Below are 14,416 nucleotides of genomic sequence, written 5' to 3'. Positions count from 1 at the left end.
TTTTTTTTTTTAGATTTTATTTATTTATTTAACACAGAGAGAGCCAGAGAGCAAGCACAAGCAGGGGGAATGGCAGGCAGGGGATCATGACCTGAGCTGAAGGCAGTCGCTTAACCAACTGAGCCACCCTGGTGCCCCGGCAAAGACTCTTTTACCCAATAAGGTCACATACACAGGTTCTGGGGTTTAGGACATGGGCATCTCTTTTGGGGGCCACGATTCAACCCACTATAGTGAGTATCTGTATGTTCAGCTTCCATCACAGGCAGTGAGCTTTGCCTCACTGGATGGGAGGTTCTTCAATGATAAGAAGGGGGTTCGGAGGCTGGGAAGTCAGAAAAACGTCCAATGTCTTCTAGAACTGGGGTCGCAAATGTTTTTGGTAAAAGGTCAGAGGGGAAATGTTTTTTGCTTTGAGGTCATAGGGGCACAGCTACTTGCCTCGGCTTTTGAGCACAGAAGCAGCGGTAGGTGTTTTGTAAACAAATGGGGGTGGCTGTGTTCCAATCAAACTTTATTTACAAAAGCAGGTGTCTGTCCACGGGCCATAGATTGCCGACCCCTGTTCTAGACCATGAAGGAGCCCGGCACGAAGTGAATGCTAAGTAAGTTGGCCAAGTCTTCCATCCTCAGTGTCTTAGAAATGTATTGAACATAGACGACTGAGTCAGGGCAGAAATTAGCATAAGATTAAAACATGACTAATGCTCTGTGACCCACACTCTTGGATAACTTACACAAAGGTGAAGAATTGTGGTGTCTGACAACAACAAAGTTCAAGTTTTTGAGATGAGTTTTACCTGTTTTAGAGCCGAGGGTTAACTAATGTGGCCTGAATTTTAATCCCTGGGTTCATATATAGTGACAGGTCCCCAGTGAGCCAATAAAGCAGCTGGGCCAGCCTCTTTACCTCTCCAAGCCTCAATTTTCTCATCTGTAGAACGGGGAGAGTTAGTTTCAACCCACAGCAGGCTCGTGAGGATGAAATGAGCTAATATTTATAAAAACATGGCACCTAGTTGAACGCTCAGTAAACTCGCACTGGGTGAATTCCTTACAAGCCCGAATTTCACAGACTTGAATTTGTGAAAATCAACGCACCCGAACGTATATAACAAAGTACGCGTGATCCTTCAAAGGAGGCCCCTGGGAGGCCAGCCAGGCTGCTGGGGCACGGCACGTTTCGGGAGCCAGCTGCTGATTAGCCTTTGGAGACTTGGCAGTTTGCTCTGTCGGTCCTCAGCGTGGCAGGCCATCGTTCTTACAGAGGGGACTGGATTTCTGGACAGAGCCCAGAGTTAAATGGAGCCAGGTCTGATGAACAAGGTAGAAGATGGAGCTGGCTGGGATCACTTTGGGTGATGAAAGATCGGTGATTGCAAAATAATGAGCGGGGGTTACTTCCGTGGCTTGGAACCTGGCTCTGAAGGAAATCCCCTGAGAGGCCTTCCAGTAGCACTCTGAGCTGCCATACCTTGTGGCAATAAGGAGAGGGGTGACTACGGCAGGGGGAAACACCTGTTTGGAAGAGCAAGATCTGGGGTGTTTGTGCTCCTGTATGTTATAGTCCTATCTTATAGGGCTCATTCATTCATTCATTCATTCAACATTTATTGAGCTTTAGGTCCTGGGCTAGGCACTGGGTGTGGTGCTGATCGTGACCTTATCCCTACCCTGAGGCTTGCAGCTATAAACAGATACAATTCCAATAAAGAAACATCTAAAAAAAAAAAAAGAAACATCTAGACAATGCCAGGGTGGTCTATGCAAATGGTGTCTCTGGTGTTGTGCAGTGCGCAGCCTGTACAATGGTATGTGTCGGCCTTACTTTATGGGTGAAAAAATAAGCGCATGAGTTATATTCATAGGGTCAGGGAGGCATGTGAGCTGGATCATTAAGGAGATGAAGGAATTTTTCAAGGCAAAGGGGGTGGGGGAAAGGGAATATCGGACTCAGGCACAGTGGCTACCAAAGCACCAAGGAGGAGTATGTTCAGTGAGGAGGTATTTTCAGTGAATGCTGAGACATCTGGCGGATTTGGGGAGGAGGCAGGCAGGCTGGGGGCAGTGAGGCTGAGGGGACTGAGTCAAGATCTCCCAGGGGCTGCTGAGGGAGTCAGAGAGGTCCACGGATGTCAGACATTCCATTCCTCTGAGTTGGCCTCCCAGCCTCTGCCCGAGGGAGAGATGAGAGAAGGAACACTGGCCTTGTTGCAGCACAGAGCAGTCTGGATCCCAGTTCTGTGGGTTGTAGGCTGTGTGTTGTCTCGCCAGTCACTTAACCTCTCTGAGCAGGACTTTCCTAACCTGCAAAATGGAGGTCACAGTCATGTCTCCCGCTGGGGGTAGGGGGATTTGGCAAGATACAGAGTCAGAGACATAGTAGGTCTGGTCTCTGTCAGCTTTCATGGAAGAGACAGAAACCAACAATTAGGAAGACAGCACCAGTCCTCTATAGGTTGAGTGAGTAGGCGATATTCTCATTTCTGGAAGTCCCTAGAAAGTTGGCCCCAGTCTCCACATTGCCCTCGTTATCATTAGCATCCGAGAGCACTTTCTCTGTGTTTAGCATTACCCTGGCTCCTCAGAGGTCTTTTAAAATGCAAATCTGCCCTCTTTGAGTCCCCAGTGCCTCAGGTTAACCGATAAATGACTTTTATCAGCATATTCCATTTACCCAGGAGCCGCAGGGTGGGGCACGGGGGGGGGGGGTGCGGCAGGCTGCATATCTCGTGCTGGAAGGGAGGAGGTGGGGCTTTAGCTCCTCCCACCCCCCAGAGATGGCTAGGAAGCTCCTGGGACTGACCTCAGAAGGAAGATGGATAAGAGCCCCAAGGGCATACTGAATTTCTCAGTGCACGGTGTGGCGTGGGGTCCAGCGGACCTCCCGCACTGATGGGGTCTACTCTGTGTGCAGGGCTGGGACTATAAGCACCACGGGAACGCAGGCCCTGCCCTCAAGGGACTCACAGTTGGGCAGGAAAACCAAATGCAAACAGATAAGTGGGGCACAGAGGCCAAGGTGATGTCATTGTAAGCGTGCTGGCCACCTGTTACTGAGCATTTACAATGAAGAAGGTCCTGTGCTAAGAATCTTCTTACCTGTTCTAAATGGAGGTGGCTGTTAGCAGATGAGCAAACTGAGGCTCAGAGAGAGCATAAACTGCATTGCTCAGGCGCAGAAAGCTAGAAAGTGGCAGGGACTCCAAAACCCAAGTTCTCAGCTGCTGTGTTATTCGACCAGAACTGGAAGAGCAGCCCACAGTTCCAACGAGGGGCTTCCTTTGTGCTTTTGGGTCTAACACTGGAGACCGAGAATATGAAATAAGAGAGAATTGCAAATTTGAAGTGGTGCAATATAAAACTATGTATGAAATAAAGCCTCCTGTTAGGTGAAAAATGTGGAATAATGCAAATCTCTCCCGCTTTAAAAAAGACATCCATAATTGCATCATTTCAAAACCAAGTGGCCCGAGTGAAATTTAAATGGTGGTGTGCTATTCGCCACATGTTAGTGACATTGTAATGGATAAAGAGACATGCTCACCACCCCTTTCAGGAGTTAGCTCGGATTATTTGAGGGTTTAATTATGCAGGAATACATTCCTTTTAAAACTGCGACCTCCCTCAGGATTGTTTGCGCATGCGTATAAAAATATGTAACCCATATAAATTACAGGTCCCCGTATGTCTCCTTCATGGACTTAGCGGCATGCAAAGAATTTCAGTCTAAGCTTTCAAATTGCATTTCTCTACCAAGTCCTCCTCCCCACCTTTCCACGTGCCTCATTGCATGTCTGGGTTCAGCGGGATTCTACAGAGTCTATGAGACTAAAGATCTCTCTTGGGGGAGGAAGAGAAGGAGGTGAGAAGCACCACACTGGTAGACTGTAGAGTTCTAGTCCGTGACTACCCCCCTGGAATGATCTTTTTGCACTTCCTCTGGGCCCCACGACACCTTGTGTATAGCCATTCCCAGCTGGGGATGGTTCTTAACGCACCCACTGCCTAACCTAGGCTGTCCCCTCTGCCTGGCTTGCCCATCAAGGAGCCAACCCCTGCACTGTCCCATCTGTGTCCCTTCCCTAGCTTCTTCCTCTGCATTCCACCCTCTGCACACCTACTTCCTTGACAATGACAACTGACCTAGAGGTCAGTTTTATCAGTAGGCAGGGAGCTCCCAGAGGGCAAGGACCAACACACTTTCATTCCCTTACCCTAAGCACTGAGCCCCGCATACATAGTAGGTGCTCAATAAATATCGCTACATAGTAGACACCTAGGAAAGGCTTTGGGGAATCGCAGTGAATTGAAAAGGAGAGTAAGAAGGAAACATTCCAAGCACAGGGACTGCTATTCCTCTGGGAAAGGCTTGACAAAGGCTGATTGCCCAGTCCCTCATTTCTAGCTCTCTTGTACATTCTGGGGGAGTAAGCGGGTACCCTTGGCATGTGCTATCCCCATCTGCGGTGGATCGCTTCCAAAGATGGCTGAAGAAATCATTCCTACCTCACTTACTCTTTTGCAGTGGACACTGCCCCTGTTCCCATCCTCTGCTTGAATCTGGGCTAGCCCTCTGCCTTGCTTTCAACAAAGCAAAATTGAGGCTGGTCAACTTCTAGGTCTCAGGCCCCAGAGATAGTGCAGCTTCCATTTTCCCACTTTCTTGACACCCAGCCACCATAGAGAGAAGCCCAAGCAATCCTGCTGGAGAGGCCAGGCGGAGGACAACCAAGCATTCCCCTCAGCAGCCAACACCAGCTACCAGACCTGTGAGTGGGGGCATCTTGGATCTCGCAGCCCTGGCCAAGCCCCCAGCAGAGTGCGGCCACATGCGCAAACCCAGCTGACACTCTGTGAAGCCAAGGAACTGCCCAGCTGGGGACCCCCGGAATTCCAGACCCACAGAATCAGGAGCAATAAAACCGTTGCTATTTCAAGTCCCCGTATTTTGGTGTGATTTGTTATGCAGCAATAGATAACCAATATGCTAACTCTGTGCGTGCCACAAATCTGGTGAGGGGCATATCTGGAGCTTTTGATCTGGGAGTTGGAGAGGGGATACTAGAACTCAAGCTTTTCTGTTTTTGTGTGTCTGTTTGTTTGTTTTTAGTTTTAAAATATTGCAGCATCCCTTAATGCAGTGATCCAAGTTGGCATCATCGGAATGGGGCAAATCAACAGCGTGTATTATCAATCTGATTGGGAGACGTTGGGAAGAATGAAACCTATCTCTCTGATGATTCAGCTCAAAGTGCGTAACCTGAACCCAATCAGGAAGAAAGACCTGACAAACCCAAACCAAGGGACGTTCTGTAAAATAAGGGACCCGTTCTCTTAAAAAATGTCAGCATCATAAAAGACAAAGAAAGACCAAGGAAACGTTCTAGATTAAAAGAAGGCAAAGAGACCTGACTGCTGAAAGCCATTTGTGACCCAGAGTTTCCTTTTGTTTATAAAGGACATTGTAGGGACAAATAGCAAGATCTGAGTAAAGTCTGTAGATTAGATAATAAGGCTATATCAGGGGGTACCTGGGTGGCTCAGTCGGTTGAGGGTCTGACTCTTGATTTCGGCTCAGGTCTTGATCTCAGGGTGGTGGGATGGAGCCCCACATCAGGCTCCCGGCTCAGCAGGGGGAGCTGCTTGAGATTCTCCCTCTCCCTCTGCTCCTCCTCTCCGTGCACTCTCTCACTCTCTCTCAAAATAAATAAATCTTTTTTTTTAAAGGTGGTATCAGTGTTAATTCCCTGGTTTTGATAATTCTATTGTAAAATATTATATTGTATGAGGCTGTCATTTGTTTTTAGGAAATAAACACGGAGTATTTAGAAATAAAGATGTGTTACGTTTGCACCTTCCTGGGGAATAGCTCAGAAAAAAGAACATACACCCTTTCTCTTCTCTATGCCTATACCTACAGAGAGGGAAAGAGACAAGGATAAAGCACAGGTGGCAAAGTGTTCACATTCAGGGAATTGGGAGTATACGGGAATTCTTTGTAGTGTTCTTGCAGCGTCTCTGGAAGTCTGAAATTATATTAAAATAAAAAGGAATTTTTTTTTTAAAGATTTTATTTATTTATTTGAGAGAGAATGAGAGAGAGCACATGAGAGGGGGTAGGGTCAGAGGGAGAAGCAGACTCCCCGCCGAGCAGGGAGCCCGATGCGGGACTCGATCCAGGGACTCCAGGATCATGACCTGAGCCGAAGGCAGTCGCCCAACCAACTGAGCCACCCAGGCGCCCAGGAATTTTTTTTTTTAAAAGGAAGAAGCACACTGTGGTAGGCACATGGTTGCCCCCAAAGAGGCAAGAACCATCCACTTCTGGGGCAGGACTCTCCTTGGAAATCCCTGATGCCGACAGCTGACTTTTGCCCCTTTCTCGCCTCCCTCTGGTGGCGTGTGTGTCCCACAGGCTGCCTGGCACCTGGCAGTGATCAACAGCTACCACTAAACTCACCCTCTCCACCCTGGTTCACATCCAGGGTTCTCTGAGGGTAAGGCCGGGTTTTGGATTTTTCACGACAGTCCATAGACTCCGAGGAGACCGCAGGGAAAAAGTCTTTCCTTGGAGATCCCTGGAGCACTTGGCCAAGGCCTCAGTTACAAGTCTGTCTTCCCTGCTCATCTGAATTTTGGGGATTCCCATTCGGCGGAACAAAGCACAGGATGATGGCGTTGACGGTTTAGAGGAGCCCCCGTCTTAACAAGCGTTGCTGAGAGCACACCCCTGTGGCGGTTTCACTATATTTTATCTGCCTGGGCCTGGGCCAGGGGTGAGAGAGGAGAGGAAGTTTGTGCCCAAAGGAGCAGCATGGGCGGTGTTCACCCGATCAGGGCCACCCAAGCCTCCCTGGCTCAGCAATGCCAACCGTGCATATTTCTGGGCAGAACTTCTAGAGCTAAGTGGGCTGGGCCAGAAGAAGCCAGGAGTTTGGGATCCGAGAAACCCAGAAGGGCAGTCTCTGACTCACCACTTCCTGGCTGGGTGATACTGGCCCGGAGATTTGCCCTGGCGCCAAGTTTAAGGCCCTCCATCTACAGCGGAAATGATCAAACACACCTGAGATACGAAGTGTTCTGAAAGTGCCCGGCACAAAGTAGATCCACCTACAAAATCAATGCTTCGATCCCACACACATCTACTGAGCACCGACTCAGAGCCACATTCAGCAGAGGGTGAGCTCTGCCTCCCTTGTTTCCCGAGAGTGGGCGCGGTGCCCTCCCTCTGCGCTCCTTCATCCTGTTCTTCTTGGATGACACCCTCATGACGGAAGCCCACGTGCTAGATCATCAGGGTTCAAATCTGAGCCTTGCCTCTGAGTGACTGAGGTTAAGTGACCCCATCTGTGTGTGCCTTGACCCCCCCCCATCCTCCCACCCCAGAAATGGGTATATAATCACATCCATCTCACAGATCCCATGCAAGTGAATACTAACAGGGAATGCCGAAGAAGGAGTTACCACACACCAGACACCAGTCTACACTCTTTGTTAGTATCACCTCCATTTTACAGATGAGCAAGCTGAGGCACAGAGAGACTGCACCACTTGCCCAAGGTCACAGAGAGAGTAAGAGGCAGAGCTGAAATCCAGCCCAGGAGTCTGTCTTCCTAACCCCCAAGTCCTATGGCCAAGGGCATATAGTGAGTGCCTAGTTCATGTTTGCTGTTACTAAGGTTCCTAGCCAGGGCCAGCTTCATGGGTTTCCGGCCTGGGCAGTTACACAAGGCCTGGCACTGGGAAGGGTAATGCTCGCTCATGCTCTGCTGTCAGGTTCTTGAAATGCTTGATCACTTTAATAAGGGGTCCCGCATTTTCATTTTGCACTGGGCCCCAAACATTACGTGGCCAGTCTTGCTCAGAATCTTAAAGGGGGCAAGCCGTTACTTCTCTTTCTTCCTCCTTCCCTAGACCGTGAGCTCCTTGAGATCTAAGATACAGCTACGTTCTCTCTACATCCCTCTGGTCCGTGCCTGGCAGGTAGCAGGTGCTCACATTCTGGCTGGGAGGGACAGAGGTGGCCAGAGCCACAGCTCTTGTCCCTGCCCTCATTTCCCTTCAACACCCTAAGAACAGCTTCCAGCCCCAGGAGCCTCAAGGACTGCTGGAGAAGGAAAGTCTGGGAACTCTGGCCAGTGGCCACCAAAACCAGGTCTTTCCAGAATGGTGGGGAGAGAGAGCTATAACCGGGAGACACTGCAGCTCGCTGCAACTGGGGGAATCCCAGGCCGGCCCGAAAGACCCTAATAAACAGCTAATTATGCTGCTGATTCTGTACCTAGTGGCAGGGAGACCCAGCGTATTGGGTAATTAAGCTGTTGGAGCTGCAGCCGGGTGGGGTTTTCTCCAGCCTGGAGTTAATGCAGAATCCAAAGTGCAGGCTTGTGGCCAGGGCACAGAGGTAAACAAGACCCTCCCTAAGGGCAGACATGATTCAGTCCAAAGGTTCAAGCTCAGCAGTGACAATGATTAGAAGAATTTTTTTTCCCCTTTATACAGGAAGCAGGTGGGGGCGGGGGTGAGGGGAGGAAAGAACGCTATGCCCCAGACTCAGAGCTTGACTGATACTATTAGAAAGGGCTTGGGGGCCAGGCAGGAGGTGGGCTTGGGCACTTCTGGGATTAGAGTTGGATGTCACCCCTCTCCCCTGCCTGCCCTCCCCTCCTCCACAAACATTTCTACTTACTGAGATTTTAAAAATGGAGGTGAAATTCACATAACATAAAATTAATTGTGTTAAAGTGAACAATGCGGTGGCATTTAATACACTCACAATCTTGTACAACCACCATCTCTATCTAGTTCCAAGATACTTTGTTCCTTCCAAAAGCAAGCCCTGGACCTGTTACTCATTTATCGCCCCCCTCACCCCCACCCCCGCCACGTCTTTTTTCTACCCCATCAGCTTCTGGCAACCACTAATCTGCTTTCTGTTTCTATGGATTTATCTATTGTGGACATCACATATAAATGGAACCATAGCATATTTGACCTTTTGGGACTGGCTTCTTTCACTTAGCCTCATGTTTGAGGCTCATTCACGTGGTGGCATGTAGCAACGCCTTATTCCTTTTTTACTGCCAAATAATATTCCATCGTCTATATGCCGTATTTTGCTCATCCATTTATCTACAGTGGACATTGGGGTCATTTCCACGTTTTGGCTTTTATGACTAATGCTATGAATATCTGTGTACAAGTTTTTGTGTGGACGTGTTTTCAATTCTCTTGGGTCGACACCCCGAAGCGGGACTGCTGGGTTATAGGGCAATTCTATATCGAATGCTTTGCTGTTTTCCGCGGAGTTGCACCATTATGCATCGTTCCCAGCAGAAATGCATAAGGCTTCTGATTTCTCAACATCCTTGCTAATACTTATCTTCTTTCTTTCCTTTTTAAAAAAATAATTACTGATTTTTCACAGGAGCCAAGGTAAGCCTCTGTCTGCCCCTGGGGCTCAAACATAGAGCCCTGTTTTCTGGATTTGCGGGAAAGCCCGAGGCAAGTGAGTGTGCGGGAGGAGCAATGTGCACCCCTCCCTGAAAGGATTCATCGCCTTGGAAGAGCAGTTCCAGGCTGCACCAATCCTGAAGGGCCTGGTGATGCTTTGGGTGTCATGAGCTGCCCCCGGGTGGCATGTGGGTGCCTTGGAGGGAACGGCTGTGTGTGAGTGGAGAGAAAACCTGGTTCCTTGGAGCCCAGAAACTAAGTGTCACCGAGGGGGGCAGCGTTCCGCCACCCCTGCCGGAGTGCCGGTGGCCTGGGTGAGCTGGCAGAGGGCAACGCAGGCAAAATGAGGAGCCACACAGTTACTGCAAGGTGGTAGAAACGGGGTCAGCCTGTGCAAATCATCACACGGCTTTTTCTACCCCCAAAGGGACCAAAAACTATAATCATATTATGCCTAGAAGGGGAGAGAACCAGAAATATTTGGCCAAGGGCACCAATGACTATCACATATAACTGACTATAAATAATGTATTGACTATAAAGTATTGATACGTAAATAATAATTAAAATGTTTACGGAGTGATTACTGTCTGCCAGGCACGGTGCTAAATCCATCACTTTATGACTGCTCATGGCAATCCCAGGGCCTAGGCATAATGACCTCTGATGGCACTTGGAGAAACTAGGTACTCTGCTCCCTGCTACTATTTAGGATGCTTGAGGCTCCAAGTTACAGACAACACAACTTAGACAGGCTCAAATTGTCTTAAACAATAAGAAAAGTCATTATTTCACACGATGAGAAATCCAAGGAAGGGCACCTTGACCATCCAGCATCCCCTTAGCTGTGACAAGAGCTTTCCAAGAAGCCCAGCCGACTTTCCCATGTGTCTCCTCGGCTGTCACTGGATCATGCGGCCACCACTGAACCGATCTTGGGCTCGGGGAATGGGGGGCAGGGGGCCCTGCCTGGAGCCGACCTTTGGGTAGAATAGATATGGAGGATGTGGGAGGGGTGGAGTCAACCACAGCGAACAGAGCCAGAGTTTGAACCTGGAGCTGCCTTCCTCTTGACTGCCCGATTCTGAAACACGGCCCAGGGAGGGCTGGTCCAGCAAACCCCCAGCCCAGGGCTGCCTCCACTCCCCACTTCCGTTTCCACCACGGTCTCCAGCACTTGGGCCTCAGCCGCCTTCAGTTTTCCCTCGGCACCCCCAGCCTCTGGCCAACCGGTGACCCCCCATGTCCATCCCAATCCGCCAGCCCAGCTCAGAGCCGGCCCAGAGAGCTTCTCGTTCTGCTCTGATCCAGTGTCCGCCCGCATCAGGCTTGCCGGCTGCCCACAGGGCCGCGGCCTCCCAGAACAGCTCCTGTTCAGTCGGAGACATCAGGCTGATCAGCCGTTCTGGGCCAGGGGCCGGTGGCGCAGGGCAAGGGCTTTTGGATCGGCTGTCTGTCCACTCGCATCAGCTGTTCCTGGCCCGCAACCTGGCTGGCCTGGCCCCCAGCAGCAGGGAAGCCAGCAGGGGCCTGCTTGTTCAGGAGGCCAGACGCTAGGGCTGAGGCTGCGCATGGTAGCAAGTGCACACACAGTGGGGTGGAGGGGTGAAGGGGGGCGACAGAGGAAGAAGCAGGAGAGAGAGAGGGCACAAGGAGAGCCTGAGGCAGCAAAGGGACCTCGTCTCGCTCCTGTCTGTGTCCCCAACACTGAATCGGGTGTCTGGTACAAGGCAGGGAGCATTTGGTTGAACTGGCCTGCAAAGCAGGAGTGAGAGAAGGTGCCGGGAGGGAGGAAGGGTGGGGGAAGAGATACCAAGGCAGGACAGGGAGCAGGACTACGGCTCTGCTCCGTCCTAGCCCTGTCCCTTCTACTGGTGACTCCACAAACGTTTATGTCACTGAACTAGAAGGGCAGAGAGAAGACAGGGCCCGAGGGGAAAGAAGACAGAAGAAGGGCCCCAGGGGGAGAGACTAGGGATGAGCACCCAGACCCAGAGGGAGGGAGAGGGGAGGGGAGGACAGTAATCAAGAAAGATGAGGGGCCGAAAGGCAGAGGCGGAGGGACGAGGGACCAGAGGCAGGACCAACCCACGGAGGAAGTGGAAGCCAAGAGGGCAAAGGATGGAAGCCTCGCGGGCTCATCCCTTTGATGAAAATGCACATTAGCAAACACGCTGGGATCCGACAAGTGCCCACAGGCCCGCGGTTAAAAAGTGCGTTAGAAAGTGCTACATCTGTCAGGGCTTCAAGTTTTAAGTCAGCACTTTCCTTCTTTTCACACTGGGATCCTGCAACTCTGCTTTCCCTGCGCATCTCCCACAAGCACACGGAGGTCATCGAGGAGCCGGGGAGGGCAGGGTGGACGGGGCCGGAGGGTCCGTGGGGTCCCGTTGCAGGTGCGTCCCGAGGCAGAGGGCAGGGGAAGGCAGGGAAGGGTTTCAGCAGCAGCTAGGAGGACCCAAGCTAATGGTGAGGATTGAATAGGTACCCCCAAATTCATGTCCATCCAGAACCTCAGAATGTCACCTTATTGGAAAACGGGGTCTTGGCAGATGTAATTAGTGAAAGCTATTAAGATGAAATCATCCTGGATTTAGGGTGGGCGCTCAATCCAGGGACGGGAGTCTGAGAAGAAAGGAAGATGCGGAGGAGAAAAGAGGAAGGCCGTGTGCCTACAGAGGCAGGAATGGGAGTGATGTAGCTACAAGCCCAGGAACCCCAAGGATGGCCTGGAGCCACCAGAAGCTAAGACAGAGGCATGGGACCGACTTTCCCCTAAAGCCTCCGGAAGGAACCCATCTGGCCAACATCTTGGTTTTGGACGTCTGGCCTCCAGAACTATGAGAAAACAATTTCTTTAGTTTTAAACCATCCAGCTGTGGGCATTTGTTACGGAGCCCTAGGAGGTTACTACAACCTCCTGGCCTTGGGGACCCATTCTGCCTGCTCTTGGGCAGGACAGTTAGAAATGAGAGAGGGTTCCAGGCCCTCCAACCTGGTCCTGTCAAATCTCCAGAGCTGGAAAGCAGCTTGTTTTCTCCACCCTTGGGAGTCCTGTTTCTTCTCTTCTCTCCAGAACTCCAGCCCCTCAACCAGCAGCTGGAGGACAGGGCTCTGGGAGGGCTATCATCTGGCCATGCCTTCAGGGGGTAAGGGACAGAGGGCTTAGGAAAGCTCTAGACTCCACAGAACCAGGCCTGGGCTGCTGGACAGGCACTGCCTCTGGGAGCTCCTTAATCCCCAGGCTATGACCTCTCACCGTCCTGGGTTCAAATCCTGTGACTTCTTAGGTGTGCCTGTGACCCAAGCTTGGGTCGGTCTGGCCTTCACCTCTGGGCTTTGAAAGCCTCGTCTAGAAAATAGAAAGAAAACACCTATCTTGTGTGGCCATTGGAAGAATTAAGGAAGAAAACATAGGTGAAGAGCTTGGACAAGACCTTCGTAAATGACGATGATGATGATGATGATTTTTCTAATCCCGTTTCTGTCTAGCCCTGAATGGTAACCACGGGCCGTAAAGAACGATGGTGTCTGCCCTCTAGCAAAATTGGAAGGCCGGACACAAATGTGTGAAATTATTAGGAAGCCACAAAATACAGGATAACAGCAAGTGACTGGGATTAGGGCAGCCTGACTAGGGTCAGGTGTTACAGGCGTCAGGAAGGCAGGAGGTAGGGTAGCGTGACCGACTTGTCCTGGTTTGCCCAGGACTTGCCCAGATCAAGTACTGGAAGTCCCACATCCTGGGAAAACTGGCATAGCGGGTCAGCCTTCCTGGAGGAGGCAACTTTACCTAGGCCTCAGAGGAATCATTCATTCATCCATTTGTTCATGCATGCATTCATTCATTCCCTAAACATTTATTGAGAGCTCACCATGGGCCAGGCTCTCTTAGGCACTGGTGGCACACGACACGGCCCCTGCCCCCGTAACACTCACATGCACTTGCATGGCACTCTTGCATTCATTCCATAAAGCATCTAATGAGCACCTGCTGTGTGCCAGGCATGCCTAAGTACAGCGAAGGCAAAGACGAATGCCATCGCTTCACATCTCAAGATGCTCACACCATTTGGGGAGAGACAGGGTGGCAGGTAATTCCCTCCAGGGCAGGCAGGGCTATTGCAGTACCCGGTAGGTGGAGGGTCCTTGGGGACAGCCAAACGGACCCCTCACCCCATTCTGGGAGGGGCCAGGGAATCTTCTGGAAAGGGGTGATGCTGAGCTGACTCTGAAGGAAGAGTTGGCAGGAGCCAGTGGGAGAAACGGGGAAGGGTGCTGAGGCCAAAGGATCAGCCTGAACACAGGGAGCTGGGCAAGGTGCCCATGGGAAATGCAAGAATGGCGCTTGGGTGAGGAGAGGCACAGACCCATGGCAGGGATGTGGTCGAGATGAGGATGGTCAAGGAACCGGGAGGGGAGGGAGGGGGTCTGGTGTGCAGAGGAACGGAGGGAGAAGCTAACAGGACTTGTGGAAGGACAGTGGGGTCTTGGCCAAAGGGAGGTGTGTGGACCCTATACCCACCCTGGCTGGGGGCGGGGCAGGACCGACAGAGCATTGTGGGAAGGTGCAGAAGAGGGAGGAGACACATGCGCACATGCTCAACTTCGGAGCCAACCAACCATTGCAAGAAACAAGGAGAAGAAAGAAAGAAAATCAGGCCATGCTGTCACTGGACAGACTGAACACCACCCTAGGCTCGGGCCCCAGCTTTTGGAGCTGAGCCTTCCTTCCTGTTTGGGACAAGCATGCACCTTGTCCCTCCTTGTCCTATAATTGCGTCTGTCCAGTGAATAGACACTCATTGAGCATTTTGGAGCTGGGCCCCTTTGCTGAGAAAGCAAAACCAGATGTATGAGGGAGAGAGACCTGGGGGGGAGGGCTCACCTGGGGGCTCAAGGGAGCATGAGTGGTCAGGGAAGGTCTCCCTGAGCTGATCCCCAATGACCCAGAAGTGCT

The 14,416-nt window shown here is 51.1% G+C and overlaps 1 protein-coding gene across 1 annotated transcript in view; it reads right to left on the bottom strand.

Moving 5' to 3' along the window:
• Window positions 1-29: 29 nt before the first annotated feature.
• SPRING1 (SREBF pathway regulator in golgi 1) overlaps window positions 30-14,416 on the bottom strand; it is a 223,576-nt gene continuing 209,189 nt past the window's right edge. The window contains exon 7 of the transcript XR_014139781.1: window positions 30-2,307. The gene's annotated coding sequence lies outside the window, so the exon portion shown is untranslated. The remainder of the gene's footprint in view (window positions 2,308-14,416) is intronic.

Source organism: Leptonychotes weddellii, chromosome 13, assembly GCF_054177405.1.
Source record: "Leptonychotes weddellii isolate Sample4059 chromosome 13, ASM5417740v2, whole genome shotgun sequence".
Lineage (NCBI taxonomy): Eukaryota > Metazoa > Chordata > Mammalia > Carnivora > Phocidae > Leptonychotes > Leptonychotes weddellii.
Note: the sequence above shows the minus strand (reverse complement) of the source record. Positions and strands in the feature narration are given on the sequence as shown.